The 27,597-nt window shown below is 34.9% G+C and overlaps 1 long non-coding RNA gene across 1 annotated transcript in view; it reads right to left on the bottom strand.

The window, feature by feature from the left end:
- Positions 1-3,829: 3,829 nt before the first annotated feature.
- Positions 3,830-27,597, bottom strand: part of LOC141729143 (uncharacterized) — a 165,162-nt gene continuing 141,394 nt past the window's right edge. Inside the window, exon 3 of the long non-coding RNA XR_012580401.1 lies at positions 3,830-3,969. This is a non-coding gene — a long non-coding RNA (uncharacterized LOC141729143). The remainder of the gene's footprint in view (positions 3,970-27,597) is intronic.

Here is a 27,597-nt window from a genome sequence, read left to right on the forward strand (position 1 = left end):
TATCATGAGCTTAATCACAACCTCCTTATGAAACTCTCAAAAATCACAGACCCCTAACAGGAAAAAGCAGAAATAATATTATTCCAGCATTATCTCAGTTTCTAACAGACAAATAAGTAACTTCAAAATGGCAGGGTTTTAAACATATTGAATACTATGTAAAGACAGGTTTTTCTGAGCACTTCACTTATAATACCTAGATTAAAATCTCTTCAGAGCTTCTCCAAATTCTGCTATTATAATTAGCATCATTATTCACAAGTGCCTCTAAAATTTTTCCTCTTCAATGATTTAAAGCTCTGCTCTTTCCCTCTCAGAGGCTCAAGCCCAGAAAGGAAAGGTCTCACTCCTTCTCTGTATTCTTGCAACAGCAGCAATCTACAGCAACTAAGGCAGATGACTCTGCAGGGAGATGGGATGATGGTCAAGGTGAGACCTTTGAGGCTCCCTGGGTATGGGCACCTCCCAGAGGAGGGCTATCAGCCTGTGCCCAGCACCAGCTTGAATAGATAACTCCTGTGATTGTGAGCAACAGCTCAGCCAAGGGCAACAGGATGGAAGGCTATGCAAAGAGATGGGAGAAAAGAGCCTGCACATTTTTTTTCAGAAATGGTAGTGGAAGGGAGACTGGGAAAGTTTACAATACTTACCCAGGTACTTTAGCCCCGGAAGGAAATTGCCTGTGTAGATCTTCAGTGGTAAGCCTAATGGGTTTCAGATTTAAGGCAAAAGGAATAAATTTGGCTGGCAGCTCTGCCCAGGAAAGTTATAGCCAAAAGGAGACATGAAAAATAATACTCTTTCATCAGAAACTAAACTTTTTTTCCAAACTCTTATGGTCTTTTCCATTGGCCTTATCGAAAAGAAATTCAAAGTATTTTAAGGGCAGGGCCAGGAAGAGAAATAGTTTTATTTTAAGTGCACCACACTTCATTCTCCAGAGACTGGGAAAAGGGCATCAGAGCATTTGGCATGGCCTGTGTATAGGACAGCATCCTGCCACAGTTCAACTGGCACCCAAAATCCTGGTTTAGGATTTTAAAGTTACAGATTTGCTGCTTCAAGCGCTCCTTAGCATCACTCTACCTGTTCAAGTCATTGCACAGAAAACTGCCTAGCAGCATTGGAGAGGTAAATAAAATGTTTTAATAATATTTATTTTATTCTATTTTAATAAAATAAAAACCAGATTTTACCTTACCCTTTCCAAAATGGGGGTATATGATCAAGAGAGGGGTGGAAGACTATTGACGAGATAGACAACTTTAAGTCAAAAACTTACTGCTCCTGCCAGTGGATGATGTACAAAATGCAGAAAGAGCTTAAAACAGCTTATTGTTTAAAGGTGGATATTATAAAAAAACAATAGCAAGGAATTATCATATTTCACATGGAGTTACTGTGTCCTGAATAGTAAGGAAAACTTAAATGATTCTGGAAAATAATAAGTAGACAGGAGATTTTTCTACACTGTTACAAAACAATGACAAAATGATGATATAAAAGACTTCTTTCCTGAGGAGGAAGAATCTATTTCAGCAAGTACTTGGTGCTATTCAAAGAGAACAGGGGAAAGAGGCAAGAAGAGTCCCTATGTGTCAAGGACACAAAGTGATTAAAATGAAGAGGAATAACTGGCACTGAAAGGCAACAACAGCAATAGTCACTGTCAATGGGTGAAGGCTACTAGGGAAATCCGTGAGTGACATAAATGGTGGCCACTTCATATGGCATGCCACAGCTTGGACAACCCAAGTCATCTGGTTTTCTTCAGTCTCCACTGGGAGAAGTGGGTATGGTTCAGTAAAGACTTCCTTATAAGATGGTCTGGTTTGATTTATCCCTCAATGATCAGAATTACCAAGAAAAAATATGTGACGACAAGTGACAAAAGAGAAATGGAGAAAAACTCAGGATGAAGATGTTACCAGCTTTATTCTTCCCCTCCCTTCCCACACAGATTCCTTTCGGCCCTGTCTCTCACAGCCACTGGAGTTTAAGCTAATGATGAAGTGGTTTGTCAGTACAGAAACTACCAAGTTGAAATACATGCTGAGACTGAAAGAAACATTTATCCTGCTGAGGTAACTATAAACTCTGTTTGAATAAAGTGTGGAGCCATGTTTGCCCCTCTGTTTTCCAAGAAAGCACGAGTCCAAGACCTTTCTGTCTGTGCCTCTAAGCATTGCCTCAAGTCCTCTCCATTTGTACAAGGCTGTCTCATGTATCTGTGAAGGTTGCTCTCAATGAAATAAAGAGGTGAGAATAGTCATCAGTCCAGAATGAACCAAATTAATTAAATGAGAAAAAAGACAGAATTCCTACAGCATTTTTTTTGTTGTATAGTCAGTTCAGACCATAACCACTCATCCTAAGCAGAACATTTAAATGAACAAGAAAGTTTTAGCAGCACACCAATGGCTTTTATCTCTACCACTTCATTTTTCAGTCAGACTAGTGTCTCAAGAAAAACAGCATTGCTTGTTTAAAATACTGCATGTTTCATCACTGTTGAACCAACACTCCTGAGAGAGACCATGAAATTTGTGGCTGGAGCTCTTACTTGTCCACTGCTTAGCCATTTCTTGGTAGCCTAAAAACATAGATGATGAGCTCCAGATGTGTTAAGTACTATGATTTACTGATGAAGTTATTTTTCATTATCTTACTCTTTATTTCCACTAATAATGATATGTGGGAACTGGAGCATAAGACAAAAGGAAACAAGAAGAGAGATATAATATTGTAAAAAATATCTTTTTAGGACAAGACTAAATCTAACCCTGTATCTATTATCTTGAGCAAGAGACATTAAGGTGTAAAAAACTTGATACTTATAAAGTCTCAGTGAGAAAATAGGAAACTGAGATATGGATAATTTTGGAAAATAGGAGTGTTACAGCTTGTTTAAGAACTGCATTATCCACATGAAGGAGAGATTTAAGGTTTCCGTGCATGGTCATTGTCATAGCGCTTAAGTGTTTCACTCTGTCACCCCACAGTACTTTTGCTATAGAGTTTCTATGGTACTTTTTGAGGGAAGAAAAGGAATATATATGTCCTCTATATTCGCCCAGATGTCATACGGAGGTATAACATTGCATATAATCCTGCTCTACTCGCAACTCTATTACATGAAACCTCACCTCTGCTGGAACCACAAAACCACCTCTGAGGTTTTCTCTGTCTCACAGATGAATGGAGGCAGACACACAATCCTAGTACAAACACCTCAGCACATTCCCATCTAGCCTAAATATACTAGCCTAGAGCTGCTCAAAGAATTTTCTTTTCTAGCAGTAAAAAATAACTTAAAAATTACTTTGAAAACTCTAATAAAATAAAATAATTCTCATTGAGGAAATCGTATCTCCAGGTTCCACACAAACTTCAAGGAAGGGGAAAAATGCTGTTGAAGTTATCTTTACAATGCAAACAACTGTATTAACATATGAGATGAAATCCATGTTGAAGCTTACAGAGGTTTTGTCTTTGATTTCAGCTGTGGAAATGATCCTGCGTATGGCTTTGTTCTGCACTTAGAAAAACAGTGAAATATGATCACATAATATGAATTATTAATTACAGTCAACACAGAGTGCTATGATGCACACCCATATGCATAATACTCATGGACACATCTCAACAGGTTTGGAGGATAGGTTCTAGGAGACAGCAAGTGATTATGAGAACACTTCAGAATTTTCTTTGTAAAACCAGTGCTAGTTTCTTCCATTAGAAGAGATTATAAGTTTCCCTGATATCAGTTTAGTCAGGAATATCAAAACAATAATTACAGCCCAGCTCATTATAATCATACCTTGCTGTTGTCACTGACAATGAAGAATATACAGTATTCTAGTTCAGGGTAATACTCCCTGCTAGGCTTCACTCACACTTGAATTTACTTCAGTATGCTCGTGTTTCCTTACTTTGACTTTGTGTCTCCCACCAGCTCGGAGTAAATAGCTGTCATAGAGAAAGAGACCAGGGAAGATAGAATTAGTATTTGGAAGAAAAATCCATTAGGAAACATTAGGTAGACAATCTGTAACAAGATCTGGATAACTTCTGAAATTATCAGAGGCAAAGAGGACTTTAAAGCAAAGTGCTACAGTAGACACTAGTTCTGTTCTTGCTCTTTCCTTGGCACACACTTAGGGCCATCATCAGAGACAACTGTAAGGTAAGGTTGTTGCTCTTGAGAGAGCATTTATTGAGTCATTCTTCTGACCCACTGCTACTGCTCCAGTCCATTTTGCTGGACCACACATCATCATTTTTACCATTACATTCTCTTAACTGAGGTTATTATGAACTATGTCTCTTCACTGAAGTAAACAATATTCTTTTATATCAGTTTGCAAAATTTAATTGTCTGCTGCAACCCACTCAAGATCCCAAAAGGAAAAAAAAGGCTGCCTTTACGAATAATTTACTAATTTTAAGTGGGGGAAAGATAACAGATTAAGAAAAACCATGTACATTATTTCAGAGTTAACAGATTAAGAAAAACCATGTACATTATTTCAGAGTTCATATTTAATAGGATATATATATATATGTATATATATATATATATATACATATAAAAGCATTTGGATTTTTGCATCTGGATCTCATCTTTAGTTTGAGAAACTAGAGCATTGAAAAAGAGCAAAGTTCTGAAACACATGTTCAGCAAACTGCACAGAAGGCATCCTTTCTGCTCCTACCTTTGCACCTCCTGGTAAGTTAAATGAGGTGCAAACATATCATGTTTGTTTCAAGTAATAAAACAAACATAAGCAGGAAAATATTCACAGTAAATCAGCAGTTGTACCATAAGGAAGAGCAGATTAAGTTGGTTTGTGTCAGATTTTTAATGTATAGGGAAAAGAGCAATTACTATCATAACCCTCTTCCTACTGTATAAAGATACTTTTCTCTTAAAAATACTACATCATTTAAAGAAGAGAGAAAAACATATACAACTCACCTCTGGGATTATTTATTAGCTTCCCTTCAATATCTTTACTTCCTTTTGCCTATATTCCAAATTCTTAACCACTTTTTATGTAATTATTTTTGTTTTTAAAAGCACCATGTTTCTAAACTAGACACTACAATTTGTATGGTTTATTCAGAGATTGAGAGTAACAAATTTCCAAGTTTGAAACAAAGAAACAAACAGAAGAGGAGTAAGATCCATTTGCTACAGCACTGGAAAGAGCCTATCAATACTAGTATGTGATATCATTAGAAATATATGCCTTGCTAAGTTGCACTTTCCCACTTCACAGCAGTAAAGCCTGACCTCAGAGGAACCACTTGATTAACATCAGGGATTTGGGGTTTTAAGACTTGCTTCTTTAGCTGGAAAAAAGATTTATAAATTGAAAAAAAAATAAAACAAACCTAACAATTTCTCATTTCCTGCTGTTGTATCTGGTATTTGCCTTGGATGCATAATTGAGGTAACTTACTGATGTCTCTTCCCAGTCACTGTAACATAACATACAGAGGGAAGGACATGGGACACCAGAATTTGTGTTTCTGAACCAAAACATCCTAAATTTACCGAGGAAATAGGTGAGTGCTTCACAAGCCTTTCACTGAATCTGAGAATCAACAAGGCATCCATTTGCAGCTCTGGAATACTTTTGTCATCATTATATTTGGGGTGCCCACGCCAAAGTGTTGTGCTGATGCAAATGTGCAAGGTCATTGATGACCTATGAAGGATAAATTCCACAGAGTAGGATCTCACAGCATCTCTGACACCAGTCACTAATACTGTTATCCTTTCCCTGCTTTACTTTTCCAAATTCAGGCAACCCATAGACTTGCTCTTCAAATTAAAAAAAGAAATTTTGGTGCTTCACTCCATCTTTTACTCCCTTGCATCTAAATTCATAAAATAGGCAACAATAGTCATCCAACATCATTCTGTACTTAGCTTTCCTGGAACCTCTCCCTTTAGGTGTGTTTCTTCCTCACAACATGCCAATGAACAGATATTCCATTAGGAAACACATGTGGTTTCTGCAGTAAAGAGCCAGGTTCTCTTTGCCAGCACAAGGACAGTCATGTTTCTGTTATCATTCTGAATTAGGCTTAGTTTTCAGACACTTAAAAAAATTGCACAAGATTTAGTTCTGCTAGGTTTCTTATTAAACTAAGCCTCAAGAAGTTTTCACTTTGTTGCTAACAAATGCATATTTTAATCTAGACAAAGCAGTCAGCAAATGCATTTATTATTAAAACAAACTTCTTTAAAAATTCAAATCTTGACTTATTAAAAAAATAATAAAGACTTTTATGTAGTTTAGTATGCAAGAGTTAGATTGCTTGACCTCTCTTTTAATGACTTAATTAGCTGTACTAAAGCCCAGCTGGGCCTCTGCTGACAACATAGCTAGATATTTCAATCAGGCAGTGTTATGGAGAATAAGTAATAAATGCTACCTTGTCGCCATACAGTCCCAAACCAGAGTGCATGCTGGTAATGCTAAATTTGATCAGTATGCCTCATATTTCAATTAGTCGTGGTCTGAATCACTAAAACTGTGTAATGTGTATGAATTCCTGATATCAGATACAGAGCTACAGGCTCCCACAGTTAGAACCCATTGAGTTTGCTTTTATTAGCAGCCAATTAATGGCCAAAATCTGCATTGCTTTTAAAATTTATAACCTCTATTCCAGCTGCATCCATGGCTCCTAGTACACTGTATACAATCAGATCCATATCGCTGTCACAAGTCAAACAGCTGCAAACTGTATTCTGTCTGCAGAATTGAAAAATCCTTCTATACAGAAGCTTTTTTTTAACCTCTTAGAAGTTCTTTTCAAAGCCCAGCAGCACCAGTCACTTTGCGACAATGAGCGATTTAATACAGAAAGAAAGAAATCTACACCAAGGTAACCTCTTGGGATGTGCTAGGTTTTCAAACGAATGAAACCCTATCACTTTGGCACAGCACAAGGGCAAGCAAAGCCACTTCTCCTGACCAAGGCTAAGAAAACATAAACATATAAAACCCGACCCTCATTGAAAATTAACCCATTGAAGTCTGGAGGCTCATTAAAAAATCCTGCCAATGGAGAGATTAATATTTTAAAGTAACTTTCACAAATTAGTAACACTGGAAATTGTAATATGGAGCCTAGTGAGCCTTAAGAGATTACTGCAGAGAAAGAGGCTCATGCCTGCTTCCCCTCAAATGGTTTGATGAATACTTGAAGATTTCTAGACATTATTTTTAGGAACAAGTTTCTATTTCTGTTACTTGATATGCCAGGAAATTTTGATGTGATCCAATTCAGACATAAAGCATAGTAACTTTATGTCCTGGTAATGTCATGTCATAAAGCCATATGATAAAGGCATATCTGACATCTGAAATTGTGCTATTATTTTTTAAAAGTAATTTACCATATGTAAAAATGTGCAGGCCTAGAATATTTTTGGACATCTGATCTTTCAGTGTTATCTGAGACAAACACTGAATGTTTCTGTTCTTTCCCCCTCTAAGCCACTGACCAGAAAAAGAGGGGAGAAGGAAAACAACAAAAACAAGAAAAAGGCTGTATAATTTAATGCTTAAAGTGAACAACAGAAAAAAGTATTCACCTGCTTAAGTGCCTTGATTTTATACATGGGAGTGTGAAAAACTCTTCTCCAAAAGTAATACACAGCAATAAAAATGTTGTGCTTGGATAATACAAACTGCTGTCATGGTTATTTAAAAGACAATAAAATCCTATTTTACAAAATTCAAACACTAATAACCAGCATTCTTTCTAACTGCTTAAATACTGCAGTAAGTCTCCTAATGCCACTGTGAAATCATAAGATAGTACTTCTAAGGTGTTCTATCTGTTACAAATTTAATCTTCACTGGTATGTCACAACTCATTTCATCCTCTCAGAAGCTTTGAGACGCAGCATAGTGGTATTTTTGTTGTCCCAGGCAACCTGAACCAAATTGTTAAATACCTGTCTGGTGCCCCAAAATGATCACGATAATATTGCTTACAGGATTTACAGCAGTGGCTATCTTGAAAAATTACACTTATTTGACTCCACTTAGTTGAGAAAGGAATCCAATTGTTTGATTCTTACCAATGCAGAGGAAATGCGTTGGAAACATTTTATGCTTTTAAAGAGATTTTTTTTAAAATTCTTATGGAATACAGTAATCATACAGCAGGATGTTTATTCTGTAGTTCACTCAGCTCCTGTGAAAGCTAGAAGAGGTCTGCGGAATGTATGAGACAACCAAAGAGATCATATAGGTGTAAAACTGGTGCAAAAAGGCTAAGAGTCACACCTGGCCATAGCAGGGGATGGTTCTCCCTACATTACAAGCATTATTGCACACAAGCACATACGTGACACTCATTTCTAGACAGACACCTTTTTGCTTTTCTCCTGAGAACGCATAACTTATATTTCTGGATTTGAAATTATACTGGAAAAAAACAAATCATAAAAGCATGCAAACAAGTTAGATTGGTATTTCACGTGATTGGTTCAATTATTTTACCTATCTTGGTATTTCATGTGATTGGTTCAATTATTTTACCTATCTCTTCATATTACATCTTTCTGAAAATCTGAACAAAATAGGTGGTTGGAAAACTTGAAAGAAGCTGTTTTATTTAAAATACAATGAAACAGTTCACAGACTTCTCCCAAAATGTGCAGAACCTCTTCTCAATGTGTACAGACACATGAGGAATGATGTCCCTAAGAGAGTGAGATTTTACTTAGAAATTATCTACTTCAAAAGTTAAAAGACAGGTGGTGCTTACTGAAATGAGAATTCTCAAAAGAAACCTTCCCTCCATGAAACCAGAACCAAAAAAAAAAAAAAAAAACCCAAAACCAAAACTACTCTATACATGTAAGCACAGGACTTTACCAAGTCTAGGAAGGATAAATATACATGTTTGAGACTACTTAGCTGTAACCAACAGGGATCCCTTTGACTTTTGAATTTTTACACATATTTTAGATAAAATCAGGGAGGAAAAAAGATCCAGCACTCAAGAACATCAAGTGGATTTGTGTCTCTCTCTGGAGGACTCTGGGCCCTTACAAACATATGAATGGATTATGCTGATTTTATACATATTTAATCATGGTAATCCACATGTTTTTTATGTATAATCTGCAATCCATATTACAAATGGGAGCATTTTATCCACATTATAATACTTTCATGCTACAAACAACAAAATATTTCGTTTAGTAAATAAGGCCAATAAAATTAGGGAGAAAAAAAAGTACTTAGCAATTTTGCAGTTACTTTATTATTTCTGAATTCCAGGCAGAATGAACAAAAATATTGAAATGAAAATTGCTTGTATGTTTATGTGTTGAGGAAGCAAAATGCCATTGCTGGTTTGCTTACAGTGTTTTGGTATTTGAAGTACTGTATACGTATTTGATAAAATTCAACTCCTATTTCTAAATTTCTGAAATATATTTCCTTATGTAGATGATAGCACTCAATTATTTACACATTTGGACCCTAATTAATAAGGCTGCTATTTACAACAGGTTTCTAAGGCTGCTATTTTAGGAATGAACAATTGCTGGTTTCCTACTTGTTCGTATACAGTAAGTGAACTTCTAAATAGCTCATTACAGGCTGCACAATAACACATATGGTACAAACAAAACAAAACACTTGTAGGTAAAACATAAAAGTTTGAGCCAACAGACACAAATCTGAAGGCAAAATACAGATGTGCATAAAGATACTGCTGAAAACCTAAAAGCAGAGTGCCAAATACACTCTGCTGCCTTTACATACGAGGAAACCTGAGCGAGAGTAAGGAATCCCCACACACTTTTTCACTGGCAATGTAAAAAACTTTTATAAACACAATATTGTAAAACTAATTTGACAACTAAAAATAGAGGAGGAGAAGGGAATGCCCACATGAAATATCTATTATTTAGGCATTATCTGATGGGCAGTAGGTAGTATGCACATTCATTAGGGATGTCCACGTGCGACTCGTGCCTGGCTTGACTTTGTTCTGACATTCATGAATTATGCAGTCATTTCTAACAGAGGGAAATGAGAGTGAATTATGCTGCCCACTATCACATATTATCTCTCTGGATACACACACTTTAACACTCAGGTTTAAACATGTTTGTGTGCTGCTGTGACCACCCAAACAAAAACTGGCTGTGGGATTTTCATTCTCATGTGTGCTGTGTGTAAACAAACAAATGAGCTCACACATGCAAGTGAACAAATCACTAAGATGCTTGCAAATAAGAAACACACAAAAATATAAAGAAATGAGGAATCTCATTTAAAATCTGTCAATCTGGAAAACCAGTTTGGTTTAAATGTCATCTATTACAAGATAACAGCAACTCCTTTAATGGAAAATTGTTCCTGATGGGCTGCGTGAATATTAAAACTCTTTTTCTGCCATGAGATTAAAATCTTACAGGTATTTTTTTCTTCCCCCTTGTACATCGTAACAGCACCTAGTCTTTCCTAGCACAGCCATGGAGTACTTATGCATGTTGTTATATCTTCTCTTACAAGTCTGACTCTATTATCACTTTGCAAGTGACTTTTTAATTACTGTTACATCTAAGATGAGATTTGGAATTTAAAAACATGCACACATGGGGTTAGGCTGGTCTTTGATTATTAAAACCTTAAGGTTCATAGACTACAAGGGTCAGATGGGACCACAGGGATCCTCTGAGGATTTCAAGGCTGGAATCTGCAGTTGCTGCTCAGACAGAGATCCCATGGAGTCAGGGTACAATCCTCCTTGGGCAGTTGGGCAAGGTCCACAAATTCTTGGAAGGAACTTAAAAATGGAAATTTCTCAATCTGCATATCTTCACATAGGTCTTGTCCATTAAAATGCAATTTTAGTATGCATTATGGATAATTACTTTTTATTTGCCATACAATAGGGATTCTTGGTGTTTAAATTATTCCCAGAATGAACAGAATTGTGCTTTTTGAAGTAATCCTTTGTAATAAAACAGAATGCATTTTGTCAGATAGCTGGGTTTTTATCTGTGCTGTAATAAAGGTGCTTAAAAATGTAGCCTCAGGCAACTGAAGCAGGATTTCAGTTCTTGAGGAAAACCAAAGTAAAATAAAAATTTTCCCACACTGCACAATCTAGTCATTAATTTTACTGGAGGCAGCCAGACATGCATGCCAATGTTTTCACTAAGTAAATGTGTGGTTTAACCATTATATTCTGTACAACTAGAGTTAACACCTACCAAATATTTGATTTTTAATTTGAGGTTTTTATGTCAGACTGAAATAGAGTGTCATTTCATACTTCTTAAACCTATTATGATGAAGATACAATACAGTAATAAATATTTTCCTTAATTTTGACAGACATGCAGTCAAATCTTTATAAATTCACATTAAACTTTTCACCGTTTATGCATGCTTAAGGAAACAGAAAACATTTCTTACAGCAGCTTGTTGGATTCTATAGAAGAACATTTGTTAGACATGCTAGAAAGCAAAACAAATTGTGTTCAAAATCTTGTATTTTTCTTCTAAGGAGTAATTATTATAATATATGTATGTATTTTGAATTACCAGATGAAGAATAATAAAGTACTTAGTAACAAAAAGTGCAACTTAAGCAAACACTCACTAAAATGTGTACATAAACACACAGATCTAACAGTCTCCTAACTTCTGTTACATATAGACATTCTGTTATGAAACAGAAATTTTTCAGCAGATGTCTTGTTTGGTGTATGCTCTCTGACATCCAGAGCCCCCCAGATGAAAACCCAGAAACAAGCAGAAATTCTAACTCTATGGAAATAAGTAAAACCAGGAATCAATTTAACAACAAAGTGTAAGGATTTGATAACTCTCTGGTATGTTATATATTAAAAGGTCAAGAAAATATCAAATTAAAAATTTTAAGCATATAGTGCAGATGCAATGTGTTTATCATTGATGCAGACATTTTTGATAGATGTACATTATCTCCAAATAAATGTTCCCTAAGCACCAAATATTTCATAATGAGAATAATTTGAGATAAATACATCTCATTATTATCCAGCATTTTCACTTACATCATAAATGAGGTGTGACCAGCAGAAGGCAGTGTTACAATAAATATATATGCAACTGCTCATTTACAAGCCGGTTTGATATTGAGATTTAGAGTTTTCCTAACTTTTCACAATACATCTCTGGTTTTCCCTAGGCACTTCATACCAAAACCATCTTCTCAATGTAAATAACTTTAGAGACATATTTAAAATACATCAGAAACCATTTCTTTTGCACTGCATTGCTTTCATTTTACAAGTTAGCTTCCTTAACGTTTATTACATTGCATCTTTAGCTTTATAAGTTCATCAGAGAATTGTGTTCACACTTACCATGTCAATACAGCATTATGCTGAGTTGTCCCCTCATGAAACAGGACTCACACTGTTGAAAAGATGGGCATTGCCTCCTCAGCAGTTTAGCTTACATAATTCAGACCAAAAAAAAGCTCCCAACATCACTTCTTATTAACCTTTAGTGGTTTGTTCAACATCTGGTAGAACAGTATCTGGTACATTCTTAGTGGAACTACTGTAGGTATAATGGAACATACCTTTAATTAAATCTCCATCAAACATTTAAGTAATAATGTCGTTTAGCATGTGTTAGTATACAAAATCTGTTGGATACCTCCCCAAGTTTACAAAATCCGTGTTAGAGGAGCCAGCATTGCAAAAAAATATGTTACAGCATATGTTTGGATTTTTGTATTTCAAAGTCCTGACTACTTTATCTGAATTACAGATTTAGAGCTTTGTTATGTGCGATAGTTATGATAATATGATCACTAAAGGCACGGAGACAGGGAGACTCAAATCCCTTTGAAAATCCCTTTCTCCATTTCCTACAGCTGCTGCTGGAGTTTAATATCTGATAGAATGATGAAAAAGAACAGGCCAAACTCCAGTTTTAATAAAAATTTTAACAGGTCTACATATAGTTATGAAAAATGTTATTTGCAATGCCAATCTTTAATAAAATTTTCTTAAACCAAAGAAAATTCCCTATGGGGAATCTGTTATGAATGTGTTTTTCATATGTACTATTTAAGGCTGTTTAAAGGTTATGAAAGTGACTGGTAAAATAAGTTCTATCACAGCACAACAAAATCCTACGTGCAGTCTCGTTTTTGCATTTAATCAAATAGGTAAGCTAGTCCTTCCATTTTCCATATTTATTCTAAAATAAGTATTTTCAGCTTGCATTAAAACTTTTCTCTGAGTGAACACTAATAATTCCTAGCTTGTACATTAGATGTAAAGAGAGGTCAGCTTGGCTCAAATTTACCTCCCTTCCAAGAATGCACCGATTTTGAATCCTCCATTCAGCCAGAATCCTTGAAATTCACACATCCTCTAACAAAATATTCTGTCATAGCCAGTTTGGTGCATGTTTTAACAGTATTTGAGTAATTACACTGAAATAAAGCTAAAGTTAAAACAATTGCAAAATTCAAATTCCAAATTTTGTGTGCTGCATGATTCATTATGTGTCTTAGATTAGTACACAATGAAATGTTCTAACTGTATTATATATTAATTTCTTGAAGTAATATTATTGAACAGAAATTTCTACTTATAATTTATCCCTCTAATTAAACAGGAAATTTTCTGGGTAGTAGTTTATGTGCACTGTAAAAGGTTATTAGTCCATAAAGCATCTATACAATATCAAAAATTACACATTCCCTCCACCAAATATATTGATCACAGCAAAAAATTATATTGCAAACCTTTTAAACATGAGTCCTACCATCCTCGCTAATGTGCATTTTTAGGGCAACTGCAAAAATGCCTGTATTTACTATACTAACTTCCTGCTCCTAAATCTTTACTCTTCTTTCCTAAAACCTCATTTGCATCTCTATGGTCATATCAGAGCATGATGTGTGTACAATATTGACTTCCTTAAACAGATGGTAATTGGTGCAAAACAGTTTATTTTACAAACAAATGTCGGCCAGCGTATATCCATGGAAGACAAATATGCATGTTGCATAAAAATTAATTTTTCTAACTCTGGGCTAACAGAAGTAAGGAGGGAGGGGAAAATCACAAAAACACATCCACAAAGTTCATTCTCCCCCACCTTAAAATTCCAAGTACAGGACTCCATTCACAGAAATTGGTCTGTGCCCATCTGTCTATAAGAACACATGTTTTTGTATAGATTGATGTGAAATGACTGGAGCCAACTCTGAACTTAATGCAACATTGTAAAGCATTATCTAATCAATGAAAACAGAATTTCCACGCAGTGGAGATATAGTAAAAAGTGTCATTACTATAAATATGACTAGCAATTTAAAAGAATAAATGGTAATTAATATAATTAAATAATGTTATCTTAAATAATCTATAATTTTTAAAAATGTATTATCAACCTCCTTATTTTAAGTTTTTTTGTTGAGGTTCATATTTCCTGTGACCTTAAGCAGGGGATTTCGAAAAATTTGGAGGAATCAAGGTAACAAGAATGTTTAAAAGAATAATTTATTGCTGTGACGATTTTGTCCTCTGATTTCTGTTTTGGGATTATAGTGGATTATCTCTGTCTAAAACCTATTTTTCATATCCCTGTGGAAATCAATTGAAAAATTCACAAGCAGGAAAGCAAAATGAAGAGATTTAATCAATACTTAAATTCAAATTTTTATGCCACGGTAACTTTGAACATGAATTTTATAAAATATTAGGTGCCTCCTCAAACACAAAGCATCCAGGTGAAATTTAAACTAGCTTGAAACAAAAACATATTATTAAAATTAAATACTCTAAGAAAATTTTCAGCACCTAGGAAGGTGACATTTGTCAATGTTTTATTTCTGATGTCACTTTTTAAAAATTCCGCTTATGATTCTTAAGAAAGCCATTAATTTCAAAGAGAGGAGTAGCAATGCCATAAAATTTTTTAGAGTAGTTAGACTTTGTGTGCCAAAATTAAGTTACTTTACCAGAAATAAATCAAACTTTTACCAAATTGGATAAACATGAAAACAACAATTTTAGTAATAAAATTGCATTGGGAGACAATTTTTCAAATTTAAATTTAAAAAGCTTTCCTTCAAATCTTGTTTACTAATATCTTATCACTAGAAATTAACAACAAAAACATTGATGCATAAGAATCAATTTAAACATGCTATAAGAAAACACCATTTTAAAAATAACTTTGCAAAAGAATTAAAATCATTATTGTTTTGCAGTAGCCTTAGTTTACCTTCCAATATTTAAAAAATATTAGCCAGCTCAAGTGTTTTCATTCTCAAAACTGTTTTAGCATTTTTCAGTCTTTCTAGATATGTTATTGCATGAAATCCACAAATAAAAGACCCCTGTCATCAGGCTCCAAAATGAGTATAAAACCATCATATTAATAAATGTTTTTTATTGTAACAAGATCACATGAAGTGAACAAAGAAGATAAATTAAATACTTTAAAAGCACATATGTTTCATGTAATAATTAGTGGGTTTTAGTAATAATTATCTCACTTTTTTATTAAAATAATTTAGGAGTTGTTTGGGGTTTTTACAAAACTTCTTTATGACCAGCTCTATATTTCTGTGAGAATATATTAAAATCCTGGGGTTTGAATTGATTAGTTTGCAAAAGATGAAAAAAATAGCTATCATTATTTCTTCCTATTTCTTTATAAAAGTTTATTAGTATAATTTTTTCTCTCCTGTTTCTGTAGATTAATGAACTTAAGATCTTGTGGAAAGCTTTGGTAACAATCTGATAATCCACAATTGTCCCTTTTATTATTAGGAAACTGGGTTTAGGAATGCAAAAATTTCTTCCAATTTCTTGTTCCCAAACTGTTGGTATTAACAAGTTTCCATAGCAACTACAAATCATAATAGCAGTTCCCAAGTAGCTCTCCAATAATAGCTCAAAAAAAAACATCCCTGATATTTAAATGCTTAATATGTTAGCACAATTTTCTTAAACATTGGAATGAATTACTCAGTTCTCAGACATTGATATTTTAAGTTCAGGTGGCTCTGCGAAGTAAAACCTAGTTTGCATCTGAACACAGACACAGTATATGCATTCTGTGCCCTCTAACAATGGGACAAACACACAAGAATGTTTTTTAAAACATGATGAAAATATTTAAGCTGCTTCAATGGAATTGTCTCTCTTACTTCTATTAGAGAACAACCTTAAAGATGTCTTTGTTTTGTTGCCTTCTGTATTATCTGCCCTATATACTGAAGAACGCAGAGACACTGCCTTTTCTTGATTTTTCTTATCTTTAAGAGCTCAGAAACATTAAATGCTGATTATTTCCTAATGAAAGGATAACTGCACCACATATTACCATTTTTAAGTAACATTTTGAGGGATTTCACTCAAATGCAACAGAAGACAGGGAAGAAAAATAAGCAGGAAATAATAATGTCATTGGGCCATTTTTGGTCCAGTGACATAATTTATTGTTTACATACTTTTTACACATTCATTTTTTAAAAATCTAAAACCAAAATTTAAATTCCTAATTTTTCTAGTAATTTTTGAATCACCTTCGCTGCAGTTACCAGACACCTTTCCAGTGGAAATTTTTGATTGATTCTGTTTCACACTGCAAACTTGTCAGTTTATTTTTCTTGTGGTATTTGAATCCAGAGCACTGAATTTGTGATTCCACACATGAAATTAAAACCACATCTTTTAACACTAAATTGTGCAGGACAGACCTACAAACACATTAACGTATGCCCAGCTTTACTCTTGTAAGCAATCCTGTATAATTTCTTATATTTGCTTTGGTTTACTTGCATGAGTAAATCTACTCATACGTTTAAGCATTCACAGAACTGAGTACAAGGAATGCATCATTTACTTCATACAGCTAAATATATATGTGACAATTTCACAGGTCACTGCAGCATATATATTTCTGCAATGGTCCATAGAGTTTACAATCCCTTTGAAAACTAATGCCAGGATGTTGTGAGCACTTACTGGTGTCCATAATCACACTCACACGAGTACTGCTAGACTGTTCTCAAGAGTAAAGTCACTGAAACGTATAAGTGTTTGCAGGTTCAGGACCTAAAATTGTTAATACCACACAAGTCCTGTACAAATGCTGTGTTAAGGCGCCATCCTGAAAACACTTACTCCTGAGTATGCAGCAGCTGTGCTTATTTCTGGGGCTAACCCCTTTGAAATGAAGAGCAGTAAGCAGTAAAGTCAGTACTAAATATTTAAACTACTATACTCTGAAATGTGTTCCCTCATCCTTTCAGACAGGGAGACAAGGGGAAGGTTAGAGTTCGAAGAACTTAGTCTCTCATGTTTCCTCAGTGATGGAAAGCAGTCTGAAGCCACAGATTATCCTGAACAAATGTTCTAGTGGTGTCCAAATCTAGCTCTAACAAACAATGAGTTGGAAACTATTAAAAAAGCACCATGTCCCAAACCCTCACCTTTTTAAGGAAATAATTCTCTGACAGCCCTAAGTTTCAAAGTACTCATAAACTGCTGATAATGACCAGTTTCTTAGGGATTATTAATTAAGAAAGACATTGTTATTAGAAGCGTCACATAAAACCCCCAGACTCAGATGGGTAAGGCACATAAAAGTTGCACTTGGGAAAGGGTAATGAAAATCCATTCATTTTATGCTCGTCCTTGCCTGCCATGGTAACCCAAACCAGATGATAAGCGAAGCTACACTTGCAGCACAGCAGTGACTGTGGTGCCCTGGGCAGCCGTGCCTCTCCCGAGCACCCGCAGCCGCCTCTCTCAACTTTCCCTGGAGTTCAGCAGCCCCGTCTCCTCCACTACCACAGTTTGTCACTCCTGTCTGAGGATGCTGTCTCAGAACCGTGGCCATGAGAATAACAGTGCCTGGTGGCACATACTGTTGGACCTAGTGGAATACTTCTGTTTTACACCCTTTACCAAAGCAGACATTTCTGTTTACTTGCCCTATTTGGTTCTCATTGTGAGCTTTATCTTGGCTCAGAGATCAAATGAAAGCCTGCAGTGCTAGTGAGCACAGACCAGAATTAAAACAAGATGCCCGCACAGCATTTGCCTGTGACACAGTTCACCTTACTAAATATTTTATCAAGATATGGTTTAAGAAACTGAAAACATGAGTGCTTCTTTCTGTTTTGTTTTATAGCATCAAGTTTTGTAAATTCTTGTTTTTCTATGTGCATGAACTTCTAAAAAGCTTAAACACATCCGTAGCAGCTGCACCAGGGCTACAAGTTTAGGCACCTAACATACTAAAATTCTAACATTATGTGCTAGTCAGTAACAGGCTTCATGTTGCACAGGACCAGACGGAGAGACATGGCATTTTTACTCTCGATACAAGAGACAAATTTTGTGTAGAAACAATATTACTACTTGTACAAAGTACTTAAACTCAGAATTATACTGTCTTTAAGTTTGAAAACAGAATATTTTTTATAATAAATAGATCTATAGATTTTTAAAATACATGTTTATATACACACACACTTCTGACACGTTCTGAATATTTTGGAATTGAGAAAACAGTATTCTGTCTTGTAAGAAAGATATGGTAATAATGTTCTTAATGTATCATTATTAAGAAAAATAACACTGCTCCACTTCTAGGAACATTTTTCTTTATAAGAAGCAGCAAAGTCTCAAGTTCACCAAAAGTGTAAATCTGAATCCTTATGACATCTTTGTGACTCCTGTAGATTTATTTCACGTTCTCTGCAGAGTTGTTGTTCGGGGGACTTTATGTCTGCGTTTTGGATTGCTAAACAATACAGCATTGCTTCTCATTTTAAAATAGTTTAGAGATTGTTTAAATTTTGCTAACATCTGAATGAAAATTACACTATGAAAGCATACCTACAAAAAGCCTTGAATTTTCAGCAAAGGCAGAGAAATATGCACTATTTAAGGAAGGCTCTGTATATGTATGAAATTTCATGACTGTACCATTATTTGCTATCATTTATTTTCATATGGATATATTTTTCCCATAAAACTTATCTTTAGCTGTATTGGTTCTCTTTGTACTTTGGGATGTTACTTTGTACTTTGTCAAAATGTTTCCTTTCCTTCATTTGGCACAGAGTCAAACAGAAAGATGTCCACAACTATGGCATGCTTTTGAATAATGAATTCTTAAGAAATGGTGGTTTTCCAAATGGATAGAAGATGGCACCAAATATTAAAAGACTATCCCTGGCACATTTCAGCTGAAATTAAAGTTTTAATTAATATAGTCTACTATTACTTGAAAGGTAAAATTTCAAGACACACCCTTTTTATAGTCCCAGACATTTAACACAGACTTGAGCTTCCTAATACACAGGCACAGATGACCAGGATTTTCTTTTTAAAGCACAAAGTACCACTATTCATTTTCCTCTGAAAGTTACCGTCTACTATTGTTTCAGATGATAGCAACAATAGGTTCAATGTGGGAGTTCTGAAGCTTTCTATAAATTCCAAGTAGAGGGCCACGACAATGGAAGCCTACAAGTATCACTGCCGAGGAAGGCATTTGATCATAACATACATGAACACAGTTCCTTTCATAGATAGGGATAAGAACAGTTTTGTTCTGATTTGGTTTGTTTGGCTCTTAACTGCCAATGGACAAATTTGAGAGCTGAGTTTTATGATTCCATATGAATGCATGTGGCACCAGATAATGTAAGGCTTCTCCCAATTTTCATTTCCAAGTGCATGGGCCTACAACAAACAGAACATCAGAAATACTGGCTGCTCCACTCCGCAGAGGTGGTCAGAAAACAGGAGGGAGAGAGTGCCCAGACAGACCCAGCTTGGCAGTCTGCTATACTTGAGGCACGTTATTACATTAATACAGCAATGTTTAGAGCTAACATTTGGCATAGTACGGCCAACATGACAATGTACAGCCCACCAAAGGGTCCACCTCAACAAGGCCCATGGCTCTGGCTTCCACTGGCCCTCCCACTGACAGACACTACAAAAGCATTTCAGTCTATTTCCTCCCACCAGGATATCTAGAGACACACAGGGATCCTCTCTGGACATTTAAATCTCTCCCTTACGTAGAGTTTCATAACATAAATTGTGCCATATTATTTGTAGCATTGCAAATGAAGTAGCTGATTTTTTAATTTTTTTGCCACCTTTTTTTTTTCCGCTCCCAAATCAATAAAAAGTAAAGAGAGAGATGCAGGACTCCATCTACTTCCATCCAGTCTAAACTGTGGAAAAAACCACTCATTTTTGTGCAACACTCCATCCAGGCAGGGAGCACTGCTACAGCAGGGTGGGTTGGACATGGGTTCCCCTTGGCCTGCACCCCTGGAAGCAGATGTCCTGCTATATTCCTTGGACTTCATACACAGCAGCTTGGCAAGCAGCCGAGTATGATATATTGGCATTATTAACTAACTGCTATACTTTAAAGAATAAGCAGGCATAAAGTAACAAGATTTAAACCACTAGTAAAAAATGACTTAAAGAAGGATTTGCACATTCAGCAGCAGACCCTTTTTTACAGTTATAGCAGTCCAAAAACTCCATGTTCCTTCTCTATAAACCTTGTTTATAGTGCAGGACCATCAAGTTACAATGCTTCTGTTGGTAAACAGTAGCAATTCTAATTAAAACGACTTTTTTTTTTCTCAAATGCTTTAGTCCTACAGCAAAATATCTATGTATAAAAACCAGGTTAAACTGTAGTAATTTTATTGTCTGCTTAAATAATCTTCACTAAGAACGGAAAACATCTTTTTTTTCTATAGCGTGTGCACTTGAAGAGCCTGAACGTGAACAATGCCCCAAGGAAGAACTTCATTAAAATACATCCAAATAGCAACTTTTTAAATTGCTATTTTTTTTTTAATATAGAGGAGTGAATAAGAAGGGGATCAAACCACCAAAACAGGAATCTCAATTTCTTGCTTCAGGATTTGTGGGGAGCGGGAGAACTCACTTTTTATTCATATCTTGCTTGTATGCTTTTTCATTCTGCTCCTGGCTTCTTTCTACTTCTGAATTAAGCCACTTTTTGCTGACAAGTTAAAACATTTCTGTTCAAAGCTCAGTTGTGGGTCTTAGAGAAGATTTTGTATCTGAACAGCAGTTCATTCCACTCCATTTTATAAAGGGAGTATCCCAGACTTCAGAGACTGTGAGTCATTGTGCCACTGCAGCTGTGACTCTGAGACTAGATTATTAATTTTTTACCGTATATGCAAAAACATTGTTTCTTAGGACCATGTGCTGGTCTTTATTTATTGGTATGATCTAAGTATTTCCAGAAAATCCCATCTGCTTCTCAGCAGTTTGGAGAGGGGGCCTTTTCTCATACATGTTCCCCCTTCCCTCTTAGCACACACTCTCCTAAACCTCCCAACTATTAGGAATGACAGAGGGAGAAATTTCTGCTAGATAAAATGAATCTTGAAGACACTTTTCATGCCCGAACAAATTTTTCTCTTCTAGTATCAGCATCCCTGTTCAAGATTTTAGGTCCATTTCTAAACTCTTAACCTTTTGTTAGTACTAAGCCCAGAATGAAATTGGAAATGGGATGTGCTTGATGATGATAATGATTCAATTATAAATGAAACTATTTTAAACAAGAGACAACATAAGGACATGAGAATCTTCATAGTACAGACTAAGCCTTTCCATTTAAGGCTTCCCATGTGATTTTCATGGCTTCAGTACATACCATACCAGAAGTTAATTCACCTCTCAAATAAAGGATGGAATATTTTACATTAAGCATAAAGAAAAAAAAAGAAAGAAAAAAAACCCCAAACAAAAACAAACAAACAAAACCTAATGAGATATGTGCATCCAAATGCTTGAAATCAGTAGCACATCCTTGGCGAGTCTCAAAGTAACTTCCAGTTAGGCTTTATATTGTTTAGCAGTTTTCTTGGGGATGGTATTTGGGGAGATGTTTTTTGTTTGTTTGGCAAGCTTTTATGTGCATTTTTGATAGTTTGCTGGTTTTATTTTTAAGGACACAACTGGATTATTCTACATCTTGGGCAGCTGATAGGGTCTCTTATTTGCACAGTTATGGCAAACACAACTGTTCATCCTCTCTTTTGCAAAGCTGATCTCTCGAAGTTATTTTTACTCAATTTGCCACAAAGTTTCCAAAATAATTTTCAAATCTTAAATTATGGCTTTTATCTAAAGTTGGTGTTTGAAATCAAAATTGACAGTTAAGTCACAGAAGGATTTAAAAGAAAGAAACAGAGAAAAATAAAAACGCTAACACGCACTAACATAAAATGTAATTAGCTATGCAGGGGTACATTAAATCAGAAAAATGAACAACACCAAAGCTACATACAACAACAAAGTTCAAAACCAATACCTTCCATATTCTTACATTGTTCCATAAGATTATTGGACTTTTTTCCAATAATCAAGGGAAACAAGCAATAAAAATCAATTCAATACATCAGCAATCAGAAAAATTGTTATATAATTGACTTTCTATTGTAATATAAATTATTGTCTATTGTAATGGACAACTGAATTGCAATACAAATTAATCTAAGTTATGGCTTAATTTATACTAAATATGTCAATGAGAACAAAAATATTTATGATACAGCCAACTGCTGTAACAGTTTCTTCTGGTGCAACTTTAATATCAGAGTTTTTAGAAAATTATTTAAAATAATCATTTTATTATGGTTTTATTATTCCATTTATCTGTTTCATTTATTATAAACTTCAGATTAATTTTGGTGGGGTTTTGGTCTGTTTGGGGTTTTTTCTTTGCTTGTTTTGTTTTTTTTAAATGATGAATGAATGAGAAGAGGAAATTATCCTCCACTACAGACTATCATATATCAAATATTACAGTAACATATTACAGTTTTGCAATTATCATTTCAGAAGACTCATAGACTGAGCTAAGAGCGAGCCAAGAGTTACAGAAATATTTGTCTCCATATGACAGAGCCTGATTTTTTGCACTAACATTAAAAATCAGTCACTGCTCCAAGTGTATGCCCCAACATAAACCCACAGATGTACAAGATGCACGGCCCCTTTTCTAGATCTCTGTGAGTCACACACAAACACCCTGCAGATCTGCTGGGTCAGCACACAGCTACCCATGCCATTCAAGCCCTGTGTGATGGCAGCTGGAGCTGAAGGGCACAGGCAAAGCTGCCAGGCAGGCAGCTCACCACGGGCTCAGGCAGGGTCTGGGTGCAGCATCGATGCTGAGGCGGAAGCAGGAAAGGCAAGGCAGGGACGTGTGCACATGGACCCAGCAGTTATATTATTCCATACTCTCACATACTCCAAATCATTTAATACAGTGGCACTGTATAACAACAAGTTACAAAAAGAACAAGAACTAGCTCATTTGAGTGTTCTTTATTCATACAGATTCTGATCCAAAGTTATTTTTAACCTTGAGAAACCCCCAATACAAATAAATTGTGTTTTCCATTTTTTAAAATATCCTTTCCACAAACTGAAACACTTTCTTTATATTTGATGAAATAATTCAAGAATTTTTGGTGGGTAATATCAAATGTTCTTATATTAATATGTTGAAATTATAGTAATTTAAATGCTACAACATTGGCATATACCAAAGGAAAGGCTGATGTTTTGGTAGCACAACTCCAATTTTTACTACTCAAATATTAAAAGAATCAACATCTTAACCATATCAGCCAGGACTTCCTTAATCACATCCACTTGACCACTTGTCCCACCAGTTTAGTCCCACCAGTGGCCTACTCAAGCTATAAAAGTGCAGAATTTAGAAATTAAGAAGCCCATCAAAAGGTATATTTCCAAATGAAAAGGCTTAAGATGAGCCTTCTGAATCAATATTTAACTATCTAAAATAAAAGCGCCTACATTTCCAGTATGTTATTTGCAGAAGGGCTGAACACTGCTGAGCCCCTTCTCTGAGAGACACAGTTCAGAACCTTTGAAAGAAACAGGATGAACTTAATTAGGTCTGAGAGGTGAATTTAAAACCCTAAGATTTAAAATTATGAAAACATGTAATTTCCATACAATATACCTAGAAATGAGGGAGGGGGAGATGGGAAGGAGTGGTGCAGAGAGGATGACAAAGGTAAGGAAAAAAACACCCCGATTCCCAGTTGAATAATTTACAGAAATTAAATGCATTAGATATTACAACACACTATTTGGAATGTACCTTTTTGTTAGGGATAAATTATTTCAGTTACCAATTTCCTGTCCCTGTACTGAATGCTCATCGGAGGTTATTACATGGCATTTTATAAATATGTGAAAAGAAAAAAACTACAAGCAACTGAATCTACTTGCAAAAAAACCTGAAAATCATGTTCCCATCTTCTAATCTTTGTTTTCTTAAGTCTTATAAGGTGTCTTTGCAGAACTAAGAGAGGTATAAAACTAGAGATTAATATTGTTACAGTTGGAAATGTTGTAATAAAATGAAGACATATATTCTTCCCTCCGAGTAAATTGGAATAGTTTTCACTCTCTTTAGTGTAGCATGTTACTTCTAATTGCACAGATAACATGCCTGGTTTGTAATCTATATCCAGAAGTACAATTTCACTTGACCTTCAAAAGATAACATCAGAATTAATTTCTAATAATGTTGGGTATGCCTCTCAAAGACACCAATGTAAAAGAAATTCTTTTTTAAGCTATAGTTTTATTCATTTTCAGGTTATTCCTCATGAAAAGAAAACTGATAAAATATGCTGTTTTCCTTTTTTCCCTTAATCTTTCCTCCCATATCTCGTTTTTCCTTTGTTCTGTATCTTCCTCATATTCACCCTACCAAAATCAAAGAAAACACTGTCTCTAGTCAAATATTCTCAGCACTGCCATTACATATCATGTATGTACTACTTAATTTACAACGTTTTTATGAACTCTTACTTCCCTAAGCGGATGTATGAAAAATACTTTTCTAGCTTCTAAGAAAAATTACAAAATTGTCCTCACTGACAGAATTAGTTCTCAGATTCTGAAACAAGACACTAATCATCCTTTAAAAGTGCAGCTTTTTTGCCTTTGTTCTCTTCTTCTCCCCTCCCTCCCAACATATGTACTGTAAAAGCAGCTCATTTCACAAAAGTCTGACCTTAATAAAAACCCTTCCACGTTTGTCCTATTTTTTTCTTCGTAGAAGCTTTCATTTACACAATATGCCAAAGAGAATTTGACTTTAAATAAAGAATTACAACAATTACTTTTTTTAATAGTTCAATCAACTTTTGTCTGGATAAGGAGAAAATTTTTTTACCAAGTCATGTATAATCCTGCACACACACACACACACACACACACAAAGAGTTAATTTGTGAAAATCATCTTTTTTTCTGGCATAAATTAATAATTTCATGTGCCACACATAAAAAATGGCAATAACTAATGCCTTTAATAACAGCACTTTCTAAAGTCACATCCACAAAAAAATCAAAGAATGCTGGATATATACAAGTACATAGCATTTATAAATCAACAAAAGGCAAACATGTTTATTGTGACTTCTTCTATCACCAAAATCAGTCTCACTTACCTGTCTATTTACTGTAAGCACCAAAGAAGTTCCAGCAGGAAAAAAATAGTCCAACAAATAAAACATAGGAAGAAAGGGCTGCTTCTAATTTTAAAATAAGCTATACAATATTAAGAAGTTCCAAAGCAGTGCCAAGCAACTAGAAGTTGCAGACAATAGGAAGACTACTTTCAAAATCAAAATACAATCTTGGAAAAGCAATAACAGAAGACAACAGCTTGCACTCACAATCAAACTCACCAAGTTTCTTGCTTAGTAAGACTTTCTAGGAGATAGACACAAAAGTGTCTTAAGAGCTGAGCAAAGTAAATACCATGTGATTTAAATAAGAAACATATCTCAAAGTATCTTTAATAAACATTTATTATGTGCTTAGAAAGAATGTTTACATATAAACTTTGATGTATACTCTATATCTCTGCATCAGTACATTAAAATTAACTATTGACTTTGAGAACAGAAGCATTTTATTGATATGAATTACCTTACTCTGCACAACATGAAAGCATAGATTGGAACTAGCTTTCATAACAAAATTGGTTTTTTGAAACTCAAAAATGTATATTTTTCTGTGCAATTATAGTTGAACATTCTGGTAAAAGAGTGTTATGTTTATAATGTCACTGGTTTTGTGCTGTTGCGTTTCTTCCATTAAATTCACTAGATTTCCCATACTTCATATTCTTTACAGCTAGAGTCATAAAAGCTTTATCACTATTTTGACTACTGGAATCTCAAATATGAACAATATTTTAATTACTAAATGACTAAATTTTATGCTGCAATACAAAAAAAAAAAGTTTGACAAACATTTTATTAAAAAATAGAACTGTAAATCAATTGTACCTTTTTGACAACTACTATAGGACTCCAAAATATTTTTCAGAACTTTATTTCTACTGAATAAACATTTTGGAAGTGCTTCAAAATGTTTATTCTATTTTATGTAATTTCTATTCAAAATTCTCACTGAGAATTTTGAAAGGGTCTATTTTATTTGCTTTATTTAATACAAATATCATCAAAAGTGAGCAAGAAAGAAAAACAAGATTCCATTGCTGGACCTTAATGGCTTTCATACCTCTGAAATTATATGTAATAGAGTCAGATTCTGAAAATCTTACTACAAGTCCTGCCACTCAACTTCACAAGTGTTTTTGTCTTCTTCCTCTCCTTGACATCCAACATGACCATTAATAATTTATGCTATTCCTCACCTGCCTCACTTCTTCCTTATTGTTTTCTATTCAACTTCTGGGCATGGAAAATTATTCCCTCTACTATGTTTTTGACCTACCTGTAGGTGGTACCCCAAAATGTTTCTTCCTACATATAAATGGAGCAGTCAATATTCAACAAGGTACATTATTTTGGGGAAAGCTTATGTATCTGGTTTGCCAGAGACATGATCTTGGTATGACTCCTTAGGGATTTGGGGAACTCATGAAATTGGAAAGCAAACAAGTCCCAAAAACCAACAAACCAAAGAAATCCCCGCATAATCAAAAAAACCAACCAACACATCCCATATTATTCCACCCCACTCTGAGTATTTGGACATCTTTGGACGCATTTTGATTTTCAGAAAAGTTTTCTCATTTACTTTGCTGTTTTGTCTGATCAGCTTGTGAGCTGCACTTCTCACTTTAAGAACAAGATACACAAAGACTTGTCTTCATTCACTTCTGGTCAAAAATCATCTATCACAACTTTGAAGTATCCTGTTAAAGTAGGCACTCATTTCAAGGACTATTTTGTATTCAGTTTGACAGAATTCCCAAAGCCTCCACAGCCTTCCTTTCTTTGTTTGCTTTATACAGGAAATATACTACTGAGTCATGGCATAGTGACATATATAATAAGAACCCCTCACATATTACAGTACATAAGCATTTTGAATTCCTTTTGCAACTATATGGGAAAGACAGTGAAAGGATGTAGAGCAGCTGTCTGTGTGGTGCTCTATTCCAACATACACAAATTTTTTCAAAGT

This window comes from Zonotrichia albicollis, chromosome 5 (assembly GCF_047830755.1).
Source record: "Zonotrichia albicollis isolate bZonAlb1 chromosome 5, bZonAlb1.hap1, whole genome shotgun sequence".
NCBI classification, from domain to species: Eukaryota; Metazoa; Chordata; class Aves; order Passeriformes; family Passerellidae; genus Zonotrichia; species Zonotrichia albicollis.